This window comes from Macaca thibetana, chromosome 8, assembly GCF_024542745.1.
Source record: "Macaca thibetana thibetana isolate TM-01 chromosome 8, ASM2454274v1, whole genome shotgun sequence".
Taxonomy (NCBI): Eukaryota; Metazoa; Chordata; class Mammalia; order Primates; family Cercopithecidae; genus Macaca; species Macaca thibetana.
This window is the reverse complement of record NC_065585.1, coordinates 55204079-55225498: the sequence shown is the minus strand read 5'-3', so window position 1 is coordinate 55225498 and position 21420 is coordinate 55204079. Positions and strand designations below refer to the sequence as shown.

At 36.9% G+C, this 21420-nt stretch overlaps 1 long non-coding RNA gene across 1 annotated transcript; it reads right to left on the bottom strand.

Annotated features, from left to right (window-relative positions):
- Window positions 1-1925: 1925 nt before the first annotated feature.
- LOC126960738 (uncharacterized) lies at window positions 1926-18045 on the bottom strand. The gene is made up of 3 exons (XR_007728096.1): window positions 17476-18045; window positions 5870-5923; window positions 1926-5775 (listed from the first exon to the last, which is right to left on the bottom strand). It is a non-coding gene; the product is annotated as an uncharacterized LOC126960738 (long non-coding RNA).
- Window positions 18046-21420: the final 3375 nt, after the last annotated feature.

Here is a 21420-nt window from a genome sequence, read left to right as displayed (position 1 = left end):
AATGAAGGGGAAATGAAAGCAACTGAATTTAACAGAATTAAACATAATTGAATTGAATTCCGAAGTATGCGAAGGTATTAAAGTACTTAAATGTAGCTATATTATTGTCACTAGGGGGAGCTCAGCACTTAATTTGTATTCTAAAAGAGTCCACCCTGCTGGCAATCAAAACAGCAGTTTGTATCCCATTGTGCTGTGTGCGAGGAGCTTCTAAAGAAACTAACAGCATTATTTTCCTAGAAACTGAAAGCGACTGAATGCATTAGCTCTCATGCTTTTCACACCATTTGTAGCAAGAATAAATGGTTCGTCTCTGTGGCGCCACTGTCAAAATAACACATACACTTCTTTGAATGCAGCTCCAAAATGGCTCATGCTTTTTGCAATGGTCCAAGATGGAACAGAGGAATAAAGATTAGAACACGATGATTGAAATATGCTTCAGCACAGAGATCTCAGTGGGAGAGTCTATGCAGGTCAGACAGCAGAGTAACCACAGGAACAAGATCTGAACCTCAGGAGATTCTCCACCTTTAAATTTGTATCATTATTACATGTGAACTTCTTATAAGTATACTTGTTACGATAGATGCCTTTTTTTATAAGCAAGGGAGCAAGGGAGACCTCTATTTTGTCGCCACTCCTTATGGCCAAAAGCCATGAACTTTGGATTCAAGCTGTTCTTTAAAAAGCTTAGATGAGATGTTTAAAAGACAGTAAACCTTTGCCACGTCCTGGAGCTGACAGATTTTGAACAAAAATAAAAGATGGAACTAGTTTTCACGAGAATAATTGAATCAAATGAGCCTGTAAATAAAATTAAAATAATAACATCACATATTTTTTCATAAGCCTGATTTCTAGTGAAGAAGTTAAAACATAATAAAAATAAGAGATCCAGGCATTCCTTTTTACTTTCCCAGCCAAGAGCCAGTAAATACGAGCCTCAAAACACTCCAAACATGGCTATGTGCAAGGCCTGAGGGGAGGTGTTGAAATTCATGAAATCACAGACATAAAATCTGGAAAGAACTCCCGAGCAGCTGTCTACCACTCACCTACACAGAAGTCCCTCATGCCATCTCTGATCCCTGTGCCTTCTAGGGCAGTTGTGCTGTTCACATAGCAGGAAGGGGATCCCACCCTGTGTTCAGGCAGCTTCATCCCATTGGATATCTCTGCTTCCGCCAGAGAAACTCTTCTTCAGAAGTGGAATTTCCTGCTGTATAACATCATACTTTTATTCTGATTCTGCCTTTTGGCAGAAGGTTAAAAAGTATCTTTTCTTGTTCTCAGGGAAGGTGTTGAATATAAACACGGACACAAGTCCTCCCCAGCTACCACCTTCTTTTCCCCGGTCTTATGACCCCTACCACCAAGACTTTTTATATCCAGGCAAAATATTACAGGTTTAATGACTTTTTAAAATTAAGATGTACTCTTCTCATTTTTTCCCTTGGTACAAAACTTTGGAGAAAAATTAGAAAATTCAGACATGCTAAATGAAGAAAATGACCTTACTGCTCAGAAGTAATCTTAGTTATCTGATTTTCTATGTCAACATACATCTCTGTATTAAATTTTTTCATAAAATAGGATATTATTATTTTCAGCTCTTTTTCGTATAATCAATTAATCAATTACCTACAAACACATTTCTAAAGCTGAGTAATACTCTACTGGGTATTTGTACCATATTTATTTAAATAATTCACTACCGTGGGATATTTAGGTAGTTTTGAATTTGGGCTATTAGAACAATCACTAAAAAATTATTGTAGAAGCATTTTTTGCAAGACACTTGTATTATTTTCTTCCATATTCATTTGCTAAACTAAAATTTCTAGTTTTTAGCGGTTAAACCTTTTAATTCAAAAGAAAAATATGTTATTTCCACAACAACTTCTTATGAAACATAGTCCAACTCCATCACTGTCCTCATCGACTTCAAAATTGTAAAAAGTGTACCTCTCTTTGGGCACTTTTTCTGAAAAGCTGCCTCTCTCCCTCAGTATCATTTTGTCAAAGAGGTTACCTGAGCTCCTGGTCTAGATTAGGTCTCTGTTATAATGCCTCAGCACACCTTTTACTTGTCCTTCATGGTATTTTTCATTATTGTAACTAAGCAGGTGATAGTATGATGATTTATTTAATTCCTGGCCTGTTAGAGTCCCACAAGTAGAAACCATGTCTGCTATTTCAGTGACTATCAAAAAAATATGTACTAAATAAAACACTTATTGAATAAATGGAAATATTTCTATATTTTAGAGCAGAGTGTATGTAGACCAGTGAAGTCTACCACATGATTTAATGTGCTATATTCACAGCCCTTATTCTGCAGGGCTGGCAGAAATTTATATTGAGGGTTTCTACTTCTTGTCACCTCACCTCCTGATGAGTCATAGTTTAGGGATTTTCTACACAGGGCTAAGGCATTGAAGAAGTCTTTCTGGTCACTGATCATCTGTTCATAGACATTACCTGGCCACTGTTCCTCTCTGCATGGCCTCTTCATGTCTGTGGCTTTTCACAGCTTCTGTGATATGTCTGGGACACGCTGGTGGGCATGTAGAGAAGTCCTATTTTAAGGTAAATAAAAGCTGGCTGAAAACTTTTTGTTCTCACTCCATAGCTGTTCTAACCCAGGTGCTTAACATGTGAGGGAAAGGTATTCAGATGACTCTTCCCTCAGCAGCCATCCAAATGCAGAAATCACCCAGCTGAGCCCATCAACCCCTAGAACAGTGAGAGATAATAATAAGTCACTAAATATGCAGTAGTTTGATATATAGCAAGAGATAACTAGAATACACCACTTGGGAATATAATTTGACAATATTTATTAAACTTTTAAATTAATACATACCTTAACTCCAGAATTTCATATATTTACTCTATAGATATACTGAAACACATACAAAGTAACATGTAACAAGATATATGCTGTAGCTTTGTTTACGTTAGCAAAAGACCAGAAATAATCTATACGTCTCCAGAGAGGACAGGTTAAATACGGTCTGGTAAAGAGAAACAATGGAATATGCTATTTAAAAGAATGATGAGTTACAGTATACACTAATATGAAATCATATGGAATAATCCCCAAGTTATTTGTCATTTTCACAGCAAAGTGCAGGACAGTATGTTTAAGGTGCAATCATTTGTGCAATAAAAATAATATGCATATGTATACCTTTGTAAATGCATGGAAAATCTCTAGAAGAACACTTAAGAGAATGGGTAACAACTGTCTCTGGGAAGGGGACTTGGACATTTGAAGGACAAGGCGTGAGAGAACAACTTTTCATGTAAACTTTTTCAATTCTGTACTATGAGTATGTATATATTATCTGTTCAAATAACTTTCACATAAATGACCCAGTTACACCAGTAGACTATCTTCCTTTTTTTTTTTTTTTTTTGAGACAGAGTCTTGCTCTGTCATCCAGGCTGGAGTGCAGTGGCTTCTATCTCAGCTCACTGCAACCTCTACCTCCCAGGTTCAAGAGATTCTCCTGCCTCAGCCTCCCAAGTAGCTGGGATTACAGGCATCTGCCACCATGCCAGATAATTTTGTATTTTTAGTAGAGATGGGGTTTCACCATGTTGGCCAGGCTGGTCTCAAATTCCTGACCTCAGGTGATCCGCCTGCCTCAGCCTCCCAAAGTGCTGGGATTACAGGCATAAGCCACCATGCCCAGCCACTATCCTCGTTTTAAAGATGAGAAAACTAAGCTCTAAGAGCTAAGGTGATTTGTTCAGCATCTGAGAGCTAGCCAGTAACAGAGCAAGGTCTGGAAATGACTCCTCAAGTGGAGCTCTTTTGTTTGGCTAGAATCCCTTAAGTTTATCACTTTTTAGTAAGTCCTTTATTTTAGCATTTCCAGGAAGAATATTTTTCAGCCTGTTCTACTTCCAGACTAAAGTCCCTTAGAACTAACTATATGTGTGTTGTATTAGTTTCCTATTGCGGCTGTCACAAATGACCACAGACTTAGTGGCTTGAAACAACTCAAATTAATTTTCTTACAGTTCTGGAGGCCTTAAGTTCAAAATGAGTCTTACTAGGATAAAACCACAGCATTGTTAGAGCTGCATTCCTTCTGGAGGCTCCAGGGAAGAACCTATTTCCTTGTTTTGCCCAGCTTTTAGAGATGGCACGCATTCCTTGGTTCATGGCCCTGTTCCTCCACATTCAAAGCACATCATTCTGACTTCCACTGGCCCATTTCCTTCTTTGATCATCTTTGATCTTCCTGCCTCCCTGTTTTAAGAATCCTTGTGATTATATTGGGCCTACATGGATAGTACATACAGGATAATCTTCTCATGTCAAGATCCTTAATTTAATCACGCCTGCAAAGTCCCCTTTAAGATGTAAGGTAACATTCATAGGTTCTGAGGATTAGGATATGAACATGTTTGAGGGGCCATTATTCAGCCTACCACATTAGACCTAAGTTTAGGGAAGTCTCATAAATGATGTCTCCGTTTCTCCATCTATAAAGCAAGGATAAGAATGCTACCTATTTTATATGGTTATTTTGCAGATTACATAAGTTAATATATTTAAAGAGCATGGAACATTGCCTGACACATTGTAAGCACTGGATATATGTTATCTGTAATAGTAGTTATTGTTTACTGACCCTCTAGTTGATAGCATGTTAGAGCCTTTCATCAACAAGATTAATAATCTTTTATATCTTCCTTTAGATCTAACATATGCTAAGAATATAAAAAAAGAGGCTTTTACTTAATTTTAGCAAAACACAGTGTAACAAAGTCAGTTTTGAGGGAAATAACACACTCAACAGATGAATAGAATTAATTTAGAATAATAGCTAACATTTTATATAGTATCTTCCATCTGTGCATTTTCAAGTATATAACATACACAGTGAGCCCTTGTAATCAATCTGAAGTGTTTGTTGAGAATTTACTACTTTCAAGGCTCTGTACAACAGGGATAAAAAAGGCAGAGACATTTCAGGTTATCCTGGATTTTAACAGCTGAGATAAGTGAATCTCAAGGAGACCAACTTGAAGTGTCACACAGCCAGAACTGGAGCTGAGAATGTGACTCAGGAGATGAACTATAAACAGAAAAAAAAATGGGAAAGACACTGCACTATATGATATAATATGTGCTAAGTGACTATAAGTGTGAAGAGATTTCAGATTAGGAAGAATCCATTAAGATGGATGGATCAGAAAAAGTATCATGAATAAAATGCATAACTTTTGGAAAAAGAGAGTAAAGAGAGAGAAGGGAAAAGAGAAATTTTGAGTGTGAGCCAAGACACAGAAGAAAATATCCCAGAAATGTGCTGGAGAAAGTGTGCATTGAGTATTTATTTGTAATGAAGAGCAGAGATAGAAAGAAAGCAAATGACTTCTCCATCACTTACACCGTGGGGCGAGGATGAACGAGAACTACATGTGGGAAGGGAGGCTTTTGGCCAACTCTTCCACAGTGCAGGGTGAGGTCTATAGGACGCCCCATCTCCCAGGCCATTCCTGATGCAGCAGGAAGCCAAGCAACAAGTGGCCAAAATAGTTCATTTTAGAAGAAGGTAGAGACAAAGTTGTCTTTCTTGAAGCTTAAGACATTACGTAAGCTCTGCTTCTTGATATTACAAATACACGTACCGGGCCAGGCGCAGTGGCTCACGCCTGTAATCCCAGCACTTTGAGAAGCCGAAGTAGGCAGATCACAGGAGGCCACGAGTTCAAGACCAGTCTGGCCCACATGGCAAAACCCTCTCTCCACTAAAAATACGAAAACAATTAGCCGAGTTTGGTGGTGCATGTCCGGAATCCCAGTTACTCAGGAGGCTGAGGCACAAGAATCACTTGAACTCACCAAGTAGAGGTTGCAGGGAGCTGAGATCACGACTCTGTCTCTGAGAGCAAGACTCTGTCAAAAAACAAACAAACAAACAAACAAAAAATCACCCGGCAAAACAAAAACAAATACACCTACCTATAAGGTAGAGTTCAACATGAAAGCTAAGGCCCAGGAAAGTTTGATAACTAATCTTCGAAAGATATGTAATTACTACGATTATTGGACATTTCAAAAATGCTGAGAACTGTGCTATCACTTGTTTTACATATATTAAGCCCTTTTAAACCCCCCTGAGGTAGGCATTATTATCACACAAAATGAGATAGTAATGAGAAGCCAGAAAGACAGCCAAGAAGTTAGTGTTCGTCCTCTACATAGCTGCACTGCACTGAGCACCCTACATTTCCCACCCATGGCAGCCTCTCTCCATTCAGTGGTGGATTCTTGACATATGAAATAAATTCTTCCCTAGCTTTTTGTTTCTTGAAAAATATTGCAAGAGATTTCTGTAAACTGACAAAGTCCCAGAAAAAGAAATGTAATAAATGCTAGATAATCTCTATGTTGAGTAACCTCAAGACCAAGAAGCTTGATTCCTCTACATCTGTACTGATAAGATGGCAAGGAGAGGGGAGAATGACAGCAGTGTTTCCTTTTCTTTTTGCTTCCTCCAATCAGATACAGCTGAATCTAGCAATCTTTGTCTGAGGTGCATACCAAGAAGTTGGGAAAGGTTTGGGACAGATCGCAGATGAGTCAGGAACGATTCTATCTCCTATTGCCAGGAAGAAATAGCTGAGCACAGGTGGGCAACCTGAGCCCCATGTAATTCTGTTATAGCTAAGAGGACCCAGAATGTCTGGGTCATCAGCTTATTGACTGCTACCTCTAATGCTAGAAGAAATGAGTGTTTTCTCTATGAAAAAAATTGTTGAAATGCATTTAAAATTTTAATGAAATTCTTCCCCACGCTACCCCCACCCAACTCCTCTTCCAAAGCAAAAGTACCCAAAATATATGGCTTTGTGATACCCTTAGTGTCTCAGTATTTTTATCATATGCCTCAGGCCAAAAGAAATACCTAATAGGCCAGGTGCTGTAGCTCACGCCTATAATCCCAGCCCTTTGGGAGGCCAAAGTGGGCAGATTACTTGAGGTTGGGAGTTTGAGACCAGCCTGCCAACATAGTGAGACCCATCGCTACCAAAAATACAAAAATTAGCCGGGCCTGGGGGTGCATGCCTGTAATCCCAGCTACTTCACAGGCTGAGGCACAACAATGGCTTGAACCCAAGAGGTGTGGGTTGCAGTGAGTCAAGATCGCGCCACTGCACTCCAACCTAGATGACAGAGTGAGACTCTGTCTCAAAAAAAAAAAAAAAAAAAAAAAAAAGAAAGAAAGAAAAAGAGAAAAGAAAAAAGAAATACCTAATAGGTAGGCTTATTAGGTAGTTAGGGCCAATTTAATTTGACAAATACATTCTTATGTCTTATCAATGTAATGGCCATTTGAAAAAAATCAGAAACATAAATAAAAGAAAAAAATTATACTGTCATTTTGCTCTTAAAGGGCCTCAATTACTTACTGAGGGGATGTGTGTGCTGGCTGGGGATTGGGCAACTTCTCAAAACTCAGACACCACCACCCTCAGTTTCTGGTTACACATGGATTTTTCTAAGAGTAACTACTTTTTATCAGCAACTGCTTTTATTTCAGCAACAACTGAAAATGCAACCTCGCAAAAATATTACAGGATGATTAGCATGATCTAATTTTAAAACTGAACTATTTTCAGCTTGGAATTTACAAATAACACTGTGATCCCCTGTGAGTTCATTGAGGATGCTAAGGCACACAGTTTGGGATCTGTGCTGGGAAGTTAAGCTACTGAGGTTGAAGTCTTAGAAGAGTACATGAAGTAGAACTTCCCCATTTTCTCAGTATTTGTTCGTTTTCCCCGGGGAACACATGTTCTAGAGGAGAACACAAAAAGGAAGTAGCAGCCAGATGCTGAGATCCACCAGGTGCTGAGATTCCACCAGGTGCTGAGATTCCACCAGGTGCTGTTTTTAGTCTGATCCTTAGAGAACCATCCCTGCCAGGCTCTCAGACCCACCACTGCTTGCCAATATCTAGCATGGAGTGGTGATTTTTTCATCAGGCTATCTCTTTTTATTCATATAATCCTTTCATTAAAAAAACTCGATGTTGTAGAAAGAGAGCTAGATTTACAGATGATTGATTGGGGTCCTTTTTGTACCACGTCATAAGTAACCTTGGGCAGGTCACTTACTGTTTCCAAACTTTAGTTCTGAGGATAATCCCTTTCCATGTGCAATCCAACATTTTATTTTATTTTGTTTATTTATTTTTTGAGATGGAGTTTCACTCTGGTTGCCCAGGCTGGAGTGCAATGGCACGATCTTAGCTCACCACAACCTCCGCCTCCCGGGTTCAAGCGATTCTCCTGCCTCAGCCTCCTAAGTGGCTGGGATTACAGGCATGTGCCACCACACCTGGCTAGTTTTGTATTTTAGTAGAGCCGGGGTTTCTCCATGTTGGTCAGGCTGCTCTCGAACTCCCAACCTCAGGTGATCCGCCCGCCTCGGCCTCCCAAAGTGTTGGGATTACAGACAGGAGCCACCGTGCCCGGTCGCAATCCAATATTTTAATTGTAACTATATAACACATTTGAATGAGGCAAAATATCTCTAACTCAATGTGTATAAGAATCATTTCAGGGCCATGGTTAAAACGCAGAAACCTAGGCTCAATTCTCAAATATTTTCATATAGCAGGTCAAGGATGGGACCCAGGAGTCTGCCCTTTTAACAAGCAGCCCCCACCCCACAGTGACGTAGACTCAGGGAGGCTAGGAGTTGAAAACATTAGTAAAAGGTATTGTTTATTTAAATAGTTGCATGTATATAATTTCATCTTCTCAACTAACCTTTTAAAGTAGTTGGACTGGCATTATTTTCATTTTACAGAAGAAGAAACTGAGATTGTAAAAGTAGGATGACGGTGGCAGCCCTGGATCTTACATGCAGGTAGGGCATTGGCATGGCAACCTGGCCAGAAAGCTGGAGAACTGGTTTTGCAGACACCATTGCATAGCAGATACACTATTTCACTAGATTGGATGGAGCTTGAGGCTGCTGATGGCCTCTCCCAAGGTCCCACACCTCCCAAGGTCCTTGGCCCTATTCCATTAAGAGGTTTGCCCAACTTCTCTCAGTCACTGTGAGGCAGAGTTAGAACCAGAGCCAGAACTCCTAGTCTAGTTCTCTAACCATTACTACCACACATTGACACTACGTTTGTTTTTGGAAATACAATATCTGTCTGACTTTATGCTATCTTTTTAGTTAACACTCTGCCTTATTTACCCTTAGTAAATATAGAAAAGTAATGTATTCTTCAAAAGTAAGGTATTTAATCAAGGCTTAGGGAACTTTTTTCCTAAACGTTTACTTTGCCTACCCTAGAAGGGGTCACTAACCACTATTATCGTTATTAAAGTAATAGCATTAATAAAAGACCAACTTTTCTGATCTTTCACTCTGTGCCAGGTAGTATGCTAAACCCCTTTACAAATAGTATGTCTAATCCTTACATCAGCACAATCAGAAAAATGTCATAGCTTCATTTTAAAGATGAGGAACTGAGACTCAGCAAGACCAAATAACTTAAATTCACATGGCTTGCTAACATACATAGAGTCATCATTTAAAACCGGGTCTCTGGGATTCTAACTTCCTGATATTTCCTCTGTATCACTCCACCTCCTTGTGTTAGTAGATATTATTCTAATGATCAGAGCGACTGAACTTGTCTTATATATATATATATATAACATACCTAATACGTAAATGTCTGTCCACTAAACTGCATATTCCCTGAGGACAGCATGTCTTATTCATTTTTGGATTTCGCGTACCTAACAAAGTGCCTGGCACATAGCAAATGCTCAATAAGTGTTTAATAAATTTAAAAAAATTTGAGTATACAGATATATCTAATATTTCAAACAAAGCGTACTTTAAGACATTTTTAGTTTTTCTCAATCAATACAACTTTTGACCAAATAAAAAAATCTCTGTCAAGCTACAGTTTTCACAAAATATAAAACTTTCTTTGTTTCCTAATAGCTGAGCTACAAGTAACTTTCTCACAGTTGGGGAAGGATCATGAGGTCACTCAGTCCACCCTGGAATGGAATGCCCACTTGTTGCTTGTTCAGGGAACTGATGATGCCAACAATTCTTTGTCTTTGGTATAATCAGACTCTGAAGTGGGTCCAGCCCACTCGGTACAGGCTGCCAATGCAGGCAGCATCACTTCCAGATAATTGCCCTCGGCTCTGCTGACTCGGAAAATCAGCTCCCAGTCAGACAGGGGGCCCCTATTCAGATAGGACCAATGTTTCTTAACCTGTTTTTAGGGGTTGGGAGGTGCTGGAGGAGATGCATGAAACACTTTGAAATAAAAGTGGATTCATGTGAACCCTGAAGCCAATGTCAATGAACACCTAAAATAAGATTAAAAGTAAACTATTTTGCAAAACCAAGCATTTTCTTTTCCCACTTTTAAAATATTTTCTCCTGGAAACGATTTGAGTTGGGTAAAGTATAGCTTTCAGTGGCTTATCTAATAGATGGAGAGACATCAGAGTGATTTCTGACACTCCTTATGACCCAAAATATTATTCAGCAGCAGCTTGTCCTGGATATTTGTTCATTCTATTGTTGGCATTGGCACATCTGGGGAAGTTCGTATTTCCATCAAAGAAAAATACAGATTAAAAGAAAACTACATAGTAAAATTTTATTTCCACTGAGTGAGCTTGACAAGCTATTACAACTTTCACTCCTAAGCTCAATGTATAAGATGTTAGTTATCTAGAGGTTATAAATCACTTCCTACACATTTAAAAGCAGCAATACATGCTGAGTTATGGCTATGAAGAATCTCCCTACAGCTGTTCCAAGAGTCAAGACAGTGCCCTGACCACCATGTTTACAAGCGTTTTTGACTTTGCAGTATCTGCAACTACAGATGGCACACACAAAGTATCCCCAAACACTTTTTGGCAAAACCAGTTTGGAAACCTTTATCTTACTCATGAGGCATGTTTCTGTTATGTAACACAGCACACTGTGAAGAATCACAAGGCCTGGAAGGACTGTACCCTCTCCAGAATTTCTAGATCAGAGGTGAAATAACAAAAGAATATGAACTGATAAGACTATAAAGAGAAAATGTTTTATCAAGTTGTAGTTGAGGGAAATTGTAGTGATCCACCCAAAGGCCTGTTATTTGCTCTGGTAAATATTATCATTTTACTGTTTTACAACTGAAGAAGCCAAGTTTGGGAGAATATAAGTAACTTTCCCAGTAGCACTGCTAGATAATATGACAAAGGTAAGATGACAAAGTCCAATGATCCCATATTCCAATACCACATGGATTCTAACATCCTTTCCTTAACTGAATATATGTGAAAAATACGATTGTTTAGTTATTTCAGATACTATGGGAGGCAACATTAGTGTGAATAATAGAGTGTAAATAGAAGAAACATTTTCTTAAACTTTGATATGTGTTTCCATATCTGTGTTTGAATATGGATGTTGCTGAAATCCTGAAACTTCATAAAACTGCCTCATTCCCCAAAGTCAGGATAGAAATTTAGGTATTTTGATTTCAAAGAAAGTCTCATATTTCTTTCCTTTTCAATGGCTTTTGGATTTGGAATTTCCAAGGCACAAAATGAGATTAATGTACTTATGGGGATAAAATAACTGATTGGAAATCAGAATTGTCTGAAACACATGGTTACTGTTTTGCAAAATATAATCTAGGGTTATACACAAGAAAGGTGATAATGTTAACAGAGAAGTTACTAGATCTGAGCTCGTGAAAATGTCATTGGAAAGTTAAAGACAAAATTTATTTTAGATAAGTCTGTATTGTTTATGCATTCACAGGACTAAGCAGGTGATACTTTAGTAACATGCCTTGCTATTTCTAAATCATGGAGAGACAGAGAATGCTTGGAACTAAAAAGGAAGTTGAACTAATTAATCTGCAGTGATGTTTTCAGAATGAAATGTTATATTCTACATTTCAGAAAGAATTACACTTTGCAGCCAGCTAAAGATCTTGGAAAGGAATACAAATATTAAACATCCTGACAAATACGTTCCTATCTACAAGGTATTTAAATTCCTACAGCATATAACAATGGAAAATCTAGATAACTAAAACTGTATTACACGATATGGGGTTGTAGTTTTCATTAAATAATAATACAACATCAAAAATATTAAACTAACAATAAAAGTAGTATATACTTTTAGAAATTAAAAAAATTAAAAAGAAAATTTTAAAATTCAATATACTGGAAGGTGAAGAGCAAAAACAAATATCAAACCATGCCAAACACAGATAAAGATAACATGTTGATATGTTTTCTTCCTATCTTTTTTTCAACTGTAAGGCTTGGGCATTTTTTAATTCATATAATTGAAACCATGCAAATCTGTACACTTGTTTAGAATTCTGTGTGAATCTACCCCATCTTATTTAACCATTCTCCTATAGTCAGACATACAGAATATATTTATTTTCTTCAAATATAAGTAACATTGTTACTACAATTATATTGAAAAAAAGATTGTTTCTAAGAATCTTTTGTTGCTAGCAAAAGATGGTTGCTAGCAAGAAGATCAAACTATATGTCATTGAAAATTTTATTCAACATTACAAACTGTATTTCATTACTTCTATGATGAACTTTTTAAAATATTTTTAAATTTCTGAATCTGTAATGCAACATACAACCAACCCATGCTGTTAAATTTCACTTTTGGCTAGGCAGTAGTTTTCATTGCCTTTGTGTGTGTGAACTCAGTGGGTACACCTGGTAGCAACAACTGGATCACAGTACCCCCCACATTTTGGTTCACAAACTCTAAAGGGGATCATTTGAAGAAGAAATAACAGTCTTGGCTATTCCCTGAGAAATTTCTATTGACATCCTTCTGGCAAGATCAGGAACACACATTTCAAAATTTACATACTGGGATTTAGCCACTCTCACTGAAAGAAAGACATAACATTTTATCCTTGATAGCACAGGAGACAAAATTATTTAGAGAAATGTGTACACAAACAACTCCAATAAAAGAGTAACACAGAGATTTGGATTCTGAATATAAAGTTGTTTGTTTATATTTTTCGTTTTATACATGCATTAGAAATATAAATAATAAAAATTCATGTCTAAAGAATTCTAAAATAACTAAGTATAAAACAAATATTATAAATAAGAAATTATTGTGTTAAAGTACCGGCAGCTTTAGTTCTTCCTTAGTGATAAATAAAGTTGCATCTTAAAATTGAAGGAGTTAAAAAAATATGACATTCTGACTACTGACTATTTAGGTGAAAGGCATTTGAAAAACAGCAGGTGCAAAAAGATCACTCTGAACTCTGTGCTGTTTCTTAAATGCAGAAGATGAAATTCCCACGTGAAGGATGCAACATCCTTATCCTCAAGGACAAGAAGTCAAGACCAAGAGAATTATATACAGACCTGTTAAAAGAATTCTTATCTTTGAAGCTCCCTACATAATTTAGTTGTGTCTTCACAATTATTCTTTGTCCAATTCAGTATGTAAGTAACTGACACTTAACTGGTTCTTTAGGTCTTCATGTCTTTATGAAGATGCCAGTGCAATATAAACTTGTATTAAATAGATTTGTGTGCTTGTCTTCTATTGATGTATCTTATGTCGATTTAATTTTCAGACTCAGCCAGGATCCTAAGACGATGGTGGTAGAGTTTTTCCATTTCTACGGTTTCTTGGAATAAAGATGGGAATCTAAAAGACAGGAATGCCTACTTAGGAGGCTGAGGTGGGAGGATCACTTAAGCTTGGGAGATCAAGACCAGTCTGGGCAACAAGGCAAGACCCCATCTCAAACAAGCAAACAAGACTGGGTTGCTCCACTTGCTCTGGAGCCTGAGGAGGTGATCCTGGGAGAACTGACAAAAGCTGGCAGAAGGCAGGAATTCTTAACAAAGTCAGTTATCCTGGGTCTCTGTCTATAGTGTCTGGTTGAGAGAGGAAGACAAAAAAATTTTCCTTATTCCTTCCTTTCCAAATTCAGATTGGCAGAAGAAAAATCAGTTCTTTGAATTGTGACCCTTTTGAATTTGGATCTGGCTACTCCTTGGTCATTGATCCACACTTTCAGGAATGGTCCTTGTTTTCCTTGTTTCTCTTTTGTATTATTTGTTATAAGGAGCAAATTCACAGTAAGATTCTCCTTTTATTTTATGTCTTGAGAGCTCAGCTTTGTGACTAGTGAAAATATTATCTCTGCTCTCTGCCAGGCATTGGGGGTGCAAGTTGTTAAGCTTGCATCAGGCGGCTCAGCTAGCCCACTGGCTAGGTGTCAAAAATACAAAGTGTCTCTTAGTGTGACTGACCATGCCATCTCTCAGGAGAATTTGTCTTAATTGTCTCAACCTTCCATGCCTTGTTAACAATGGAGGGCTTGGCTTTCTCAGGCTATTTTTAGGAGTAACTTTGGATCTTGAGGTGGACTGCATCTTTTGCACCCTCTTTGGAACACATTCTTGCATTTAAGATGAAAAGACTTCCTGATTTTAAGCCATAAAAAAAGCTTAATAGCTTTTAGTCAAAATTAAAGTAGGTATAATTATTTAGTAGATTTGCTTTTTTTTTTTTTTAACTGAAAGTATTTTTATGGATAGCTCTCATTCTACAAACAAAGAAAAATACCACCAAAACTGTCCTATTGTTACCTATGGGAAGATATGTTTTAAAGCAAGAAAATAAGTGCTTACATAAAGTATTATCTCAGGACAAATAAAAACTAACCTAAATGTTCTTTAAGGTCATGAGATCTGAGATAATCCCTGGTTTAAAAAAAAGCTAGTTTAAGGTTAGTGGTTTAATTAAAGCAGGCATACCTTCAGAACTGTCAACATTAAATATAATGCATACAACTTATTCTACCTGGATTTACTAATAAAAAATCTTACATATGTATGATTGTAAAATTATAAATTCAATATAAGAATAAAATGTACAATAAAAGTAAATTACCTAATGTATGTCGAGCATGACAGTAAAACAGAAAAAGGAAAGGCTGAATGTTTAACTTCGTAGGTGCTTTACTTCAATAGTGTTTAATACTTGCCTAATATATATAGATAAGGATAAAAACAGTCAGTAAAACAGTAAGTTAATGATGATATGTAATGTCTCATGAAGTGTTCACAAACAATTCAAGTATAATTGTTAAAGTAAATTAATAAATGTAAATGTAAATAGAACAGTTTATAAATAAACTTTTCAACACTGATATGTTTTATAAGCCATGTCTACCTAAACATAGTTTCCAGAATCTTTTCAGTGACTTAAAACCTTAAGTTATATTAACTGAAATGATGGATATTCATGGAATGTCTAGATCATTTCCAAATAAAATATAATACTCAAACATTAATTGCTGAAAATAAGTTTGTCTATGTTTGACTTATTGTTACAGAGGAACAAAAAATATTTGGGTCTATTAATAAACATATCCTGTGCCACACTGACAAATTGTGCTGTAAGACAGCATTTATTTCCATAAATTAAGAAATAATATATTCACTGATTTATGAAAGACAATGCTTGCTTCCGAGTTCTCACTAGAAACTAAAGTCACTAGGAGTTAAGAATCTAATTAATGTATATACTCAAAATTACTAGAAATAATAGGGGAAACAACTTTGTATACAAAGTACACAAGGAAAATAAGATATTTTTGGTAAGAAAAGTTATAAGATATAAAAGATATATTTTTGTTATGGAAAGAGTAATTTTGCTTTAGTTTAGAGGTATTTCAAAGGTTGTTTCAGAAAGAATCAATGAATAAAAGATAAAAACTGAAAGAATACAGAAAGTCAAAAAGAGAACAAAACAGGAAATCTTATATAATCAAGCTGAGTAAATTGAATGAATTTACTACAAGTTTTTTTAGAATAAGCCTTAATATAAGGCGTAAACTGATGTAAAACTAGAATTTGGTTTTCTCTGTTAAAAGAACAAAGTTTACTTGGAGATTAGTCTGACATTGATAAGAAAATTATAAAACCATTTTACCTTTTAAATAATTTGCCTACAAAACAAAGATTTTGTGTTTTTTCAAAATAATTTCTTGTGCTTCATGTTGTCTTTTATAAGGTCTCAACAATTTTAAAAAACTGAGCCCTCTCTGTTAAAGAAGTTAAGCTTTTCCCTACAACCTTTTTTAAGTTTCCATATTTGCCTTTAAAATCTTTTGTTACTCTGGTATGGTTTCACAGTTAATTGTGATCCTCTTTAATCAAGCGTTTAAACATTTTGACACTTTTGACAACTTTCTGAAATCAAATTTTTCTTTTCTTTTTTCTTTTGAGAGGGAGTCTCACTCTATTGCCCAGGCTGGAGTGCAGTGGCACAATCTCAGCTCACTGCAACCTCTGCCTCCAAGTTTAAGCGATTCTCCTGCCCCAGCCTCCCAAGTAGCTGAGATTACAGGTGTCCACCACCACACCCAACTAATTTTTGTATTTTAGTAGAGACGGGGTTTCACCATATTGGCCAGGGTAGTCTTGAACTCCTGACCTCAAGTGATCCACCTGCCTCAGCCTCCCAAAAGTGTTGGGATTACAAGCACGAGCCACTGCACCCGACCAGAAGTGTTCAAAATGGGATCCTGAAATGTCTCAAAAGCATTTATCCTCTCTCCTTCTAAAAAGAGAGATCCTAAACTAGGCTTATTTGGTATGCTAAATGTACATGATATGCATTGTTAAACAATAAATTATATTTAACCTTCTTTGAGCTATATTTGTTGTTATTAATATTACTATTTTCAAAATACTCATATTACTAGTTTCCTCTAATATTTGACTACAACTCTCCAAATTAATATTTCCAAATTTCTCCCATCCTTCTGACTTGAAATCACTAAAAAGTTAAAATTGCCCTTTTCCTAAGACCCTGAAAGCTGAAATGGACAACCTGATATAAACTTCGGAGAAATCATTCTATGAGATCATGTGTGAACAACTTTCATGCCTGCTGCTATACAGATCACTTAGAAAGTTCATCAGAACACCCAATGGCATTACCAGAGATATTCAGACTACAAACCAGGAAATTCATCACAATTGCCACTACTTGTCCTCACTCCTCGATCTAAAGATGCTTAGAGCCCAGCATTTAAACATCTTCTCAACTTACTGCCCATTGGACTCAAAAATTGGGTTTACAACTTGCTCCAACTATTACACTTTTCCTTTTTTTCTCCCCCCCAAAGAAATGCCTCCTATATAACACTTGTTTGCTCACATCATCTAGAGGCCTAACTTAGATGGGAGCCCACCTACAACACTGCCTCCTAAAATGAGATACAGCTGCTTAACTGGACTGAACTATTCTCATAACTAAGACTGATCCATTAAGATTTGGGACAATATACTTAGAATTGTTATCTTCTGCTTGCTCCAATTAATGTTCTTCTCTCCCTTTGCAGATATTTTGCTACTCACCTGATTTTTATCTTCACAGCTAGTGATTCAGCTTTTTAATAACTTCTAGGGAAGTTCCTGAGGGAGGAAAATGTAGTTAAAATACTGACTATTTAAGTTAAAGGCAATGGAAAAACAGTTGGTGTACTCTGATCTTTGTGCTGTTTCTTAAAAGCAGCAGATGAGATTCCCATGTAAAAGATGCAACATCTTTATCCTCAAGTACAAAATCAAGAGCAAGAAGTTTACACATAACGTGATAAACTAACTCTTCTATCTCCCCAAATAATTTATGGTTTCTTCATAACTTACTATTCTTTATCCATAAGTAAGTGACTGTGTTTCTTCAGGTCTTTGTTTATGATACCTCCAGTGCCACCTAAAACTTGTACTAAATAATTTTGCATGCTTTTCTCCTATTGATCTGTCTTATGTCAATTTAATTCTTGGACTCAGCTGGGACCCTAAGAAGACGGAGGTGGAATTTTGCTGCCCCTACAAGATCAATGACGTTTTAGATCCAACAAAGCACAGTGTATTGCCAAATTACTCTTCAAAGGTGTTATATAAATTTACAAACCAGTGAAGTGTGATGGTGGCCAAACAGTTAAAAATTTTTAAATTATATTAAAATATTTTAAAATTCTATATTACATATAGAATATATTAGGAAATGAAAATAGGGTAATATAAAATACAAAAACTTATTAAAGCATTCATATTATGAAAGATTACTTAAATATAAATTTACACACATCTTTCACCTTGTGCAAATTAGGTGCATAAGAAATATCTGTTGATGATAATGTGCTTCTTAATGCTACAGCAGCAGTGTTAAAGTATAATATTATTGAGGTAATAGTTAAACATGACATATTTTGACATTAAAATAGTCTGCCTTTTGGCCAGGTACGGTGGTTCATGCCTGTAACCCCAACACACTGGGAGGCCAAGCTGGGCAGATCATTTGAGGTCAGGTGCTTGAGACCAGTCTGACCAACATGGTGAAACCCTGTCTCTACTAAAAATACAAAAAGGTTAGCTAGGTGTGGTGGTACACGCCTGTAGTCCCAGCTACTCGGGAGGCTGAGGAAGGAGAATAGCTTGAACTCGGGAGGCAGAGGTTACGTGGGCCAAGATTGCGCCACTGCACTCCATCCTGGGCGACAGAGACTCCGTCTCAAAACAAAAACCAACCAACCAACCAACAAAAAACAGTCTGCCTTTTAAAAGGTATTTATAGTAAAGAAGAACTTACAACAGATTCACCCTCATGCCCTTCACAACTAATACGTCATAGTTTTTCTAAAACTGTGTTTCTTTAATTGTCAGAACAACAGCTGGATTTAAATTAAGATGAAGCAAGATCTGGAGGTTCTAGAGAATATAATAATAAAAATATAGAATAAAATAATTTAAGCTTTCATTTATTAAGTATCTATAGAATCAGGCCAAATACACACATCGTATCAAATAAAAATTTCATGCAGTAGGTATTATTATCCCTAGTTAACAGAAGATGAAACTGAATCTCAGGCCAAGTATTTAGAGCGAAATCACAGTGGCAGTCAATGGCAGAGAGAATTCAAACTTAGGTCGCTCTAACTTTGAAGCATTTTATAGTTTATTTTAATCATTACATTCCCAGTTTGTAACTAAATACTAACTCTCCTCTGTACCCAAGCAAAATTCTGATCTCCAAATTACAGACACAAGACCTAAAGAAAATACTTCCAACATGTAAGACAAATGATTCATATCCCTTATAAACAAATCGCTCCCACAGACAAGGCTAATGATAGTCACAGGTATGACCAGGCAAGTCTAGGAACATAAATACAAATTGCTAATAAATAGTTAAGTAAATATTTAAAACATTTTATCTTACTAGTGACTGGAGAATGGCAAATTGAAGTAAGATACCATTTTTATTTATGAGACAAAAATTCAAAACATCACAATGGAGGCCAGGATTTGTGAATTAGTACCTATAAAAATATGTATTACTATTTTTGGGACTATAAAACAGTACCTATTTTAAAAAGTCAAGATACAAATACCTTTTGGCCTATTGGGACTATTTCTTGGTATGTATCCTATAGAAATATTAACTCAAGTGGGCCAGGATGTATGTCTGACAATTTTTTTTTTTTTTTTTTTTTGAGACGGAGTCTGGCTCTGTTGCCCAGACTGGAGTGCAGTGGCGCTATGTGGGCTCACTGCAAGCTCCGCCTCCCGGGTTCACGCCATTCTCCTGCCTCAGCCTCCCTAGGGCTGGGACTACAGGCGCCCACCATCACGTGGTCCAGCTAATTTTTTGTATTTTTTAGTGGAGAGGGGGTTTCACCATGTTAGCCAGGATCGTCTCGATCTCCTGACCTCGTGATCTGCCTGCCTCGGCCTCCCAAAGTGCTGGGATTACAGGCGTGAGCCTCCGCGCCCGGTTTTTTTTTTTTTTTTTTTTTTTTTTTTTTTTTTTTTTTGAGACAAAGTCTTGTTCTGTCGCCAAGGCTGGGGTGCAGAGGCATGATCTTGGCTAACTGCAACCTCCACCTCCCTGGTACAAGCAATTCTTGTGCCTCCCGAGTAGCTAGGATTGCAGGCATATGACACAACACCCAGCTAATTTTTGTGTTTTTAGTAAAGTAGGGGTTTCGCCATGTTCGCCAGGCTGGTCTGGAACTCCTGGCCTCAGAGGGGTGATCCACTTCTGTCGGCCTCCCAAAGTGCTGGGATTACAGGTATGAGCCACTGTGCCCAGCCATATGTTCGAGAATATTCTTAACAGCAGTGTTGAAATTATAAAAGGACAAATTAAATCAGTTGGGGACAGATTAAATAAATTGTGGCACATTCATTAGAATATAATTCACACTTTTAAAATAATGAAGTAGATATACAAGTAGTGTAAGGATATCTGGATAAAAAAGCAAGTTGCAGAATAATGTGTTAGTTATGATACAATATGGTTAAAAAAAATAATGTATGTCTGTATTTTACAACAAAAGGTATAGCAGGATAGAAACTGAATTGTTAAAAATGGTCACATCTGGCTAGGTGTGGTGGCTGATGCTTGTAATCCTCGCACTTTGGGAGGCTGAGGCGGGATGATCACTTGAGCTCAGGAGTTCAGGACCAGCCTGGGCAACATGGTGAGACCCTGTCTTTATTTTTAAAATAAAACAAACAAACAAAAAAATTAAAGAAAAAGAAAAAAAAAGGTTACATCTAAGGAGGGAAAGTTGCAGGGAAAAGTAAAGAAACATGCTAATTTTGGTAAAATTTACTAATTTTCAACTATTATCATCATCATAAAAATATTTTTAAGTAAAAAAGATAAACTTTTATTATTTTATTTTTTATCGTACATTTTTTTGAGACAGGGTCTTGCTCTGTTACCCATGTTGGAATGCAGTGGCACTAACTCAGCTCACTGCAGGCTTGACCACCAGGGCTCAAGTGATATTCTTGCATCACCCTCGTGAGTATCTAGGACTACAGGCAGATGCCACCGTGTCTCAATAATTTTCGCTTTTTTTTTTTTTTTGTGGAGACTGTATTTCTCCATGTTGCTGGTCTTGAACTCCTGGGCTCAAGCGACCGGCCTATCTCTCTCTCCCAAAGTGCTGGGGTTACAGGCGTAAGTCACCACACCCGGCCTGAGAGAAACATGTTTAAAAGTGAGAGAAGTACATTCCTAAACGTGTTGCATGGATAGAAATTGATTTGAGAAAAATCTCAAGGAGATCAAGTTAAGGAGACAGAGTTGCAAACCATTTAGTCCGACTGTCTCACAGTTAAAATTCCTCCAATTTGAAGATGCTATCTTCTGTTACCTGACTTTCTCATTGAAATTATTGGAGCGTAATTTATATACAATAAATTTCAATCAGTTTGAAGAGTACAATAAGTTTTTACAAATGACAAACACTACTATACATTTAGTTTTAAGGCTTCTGTGTCACT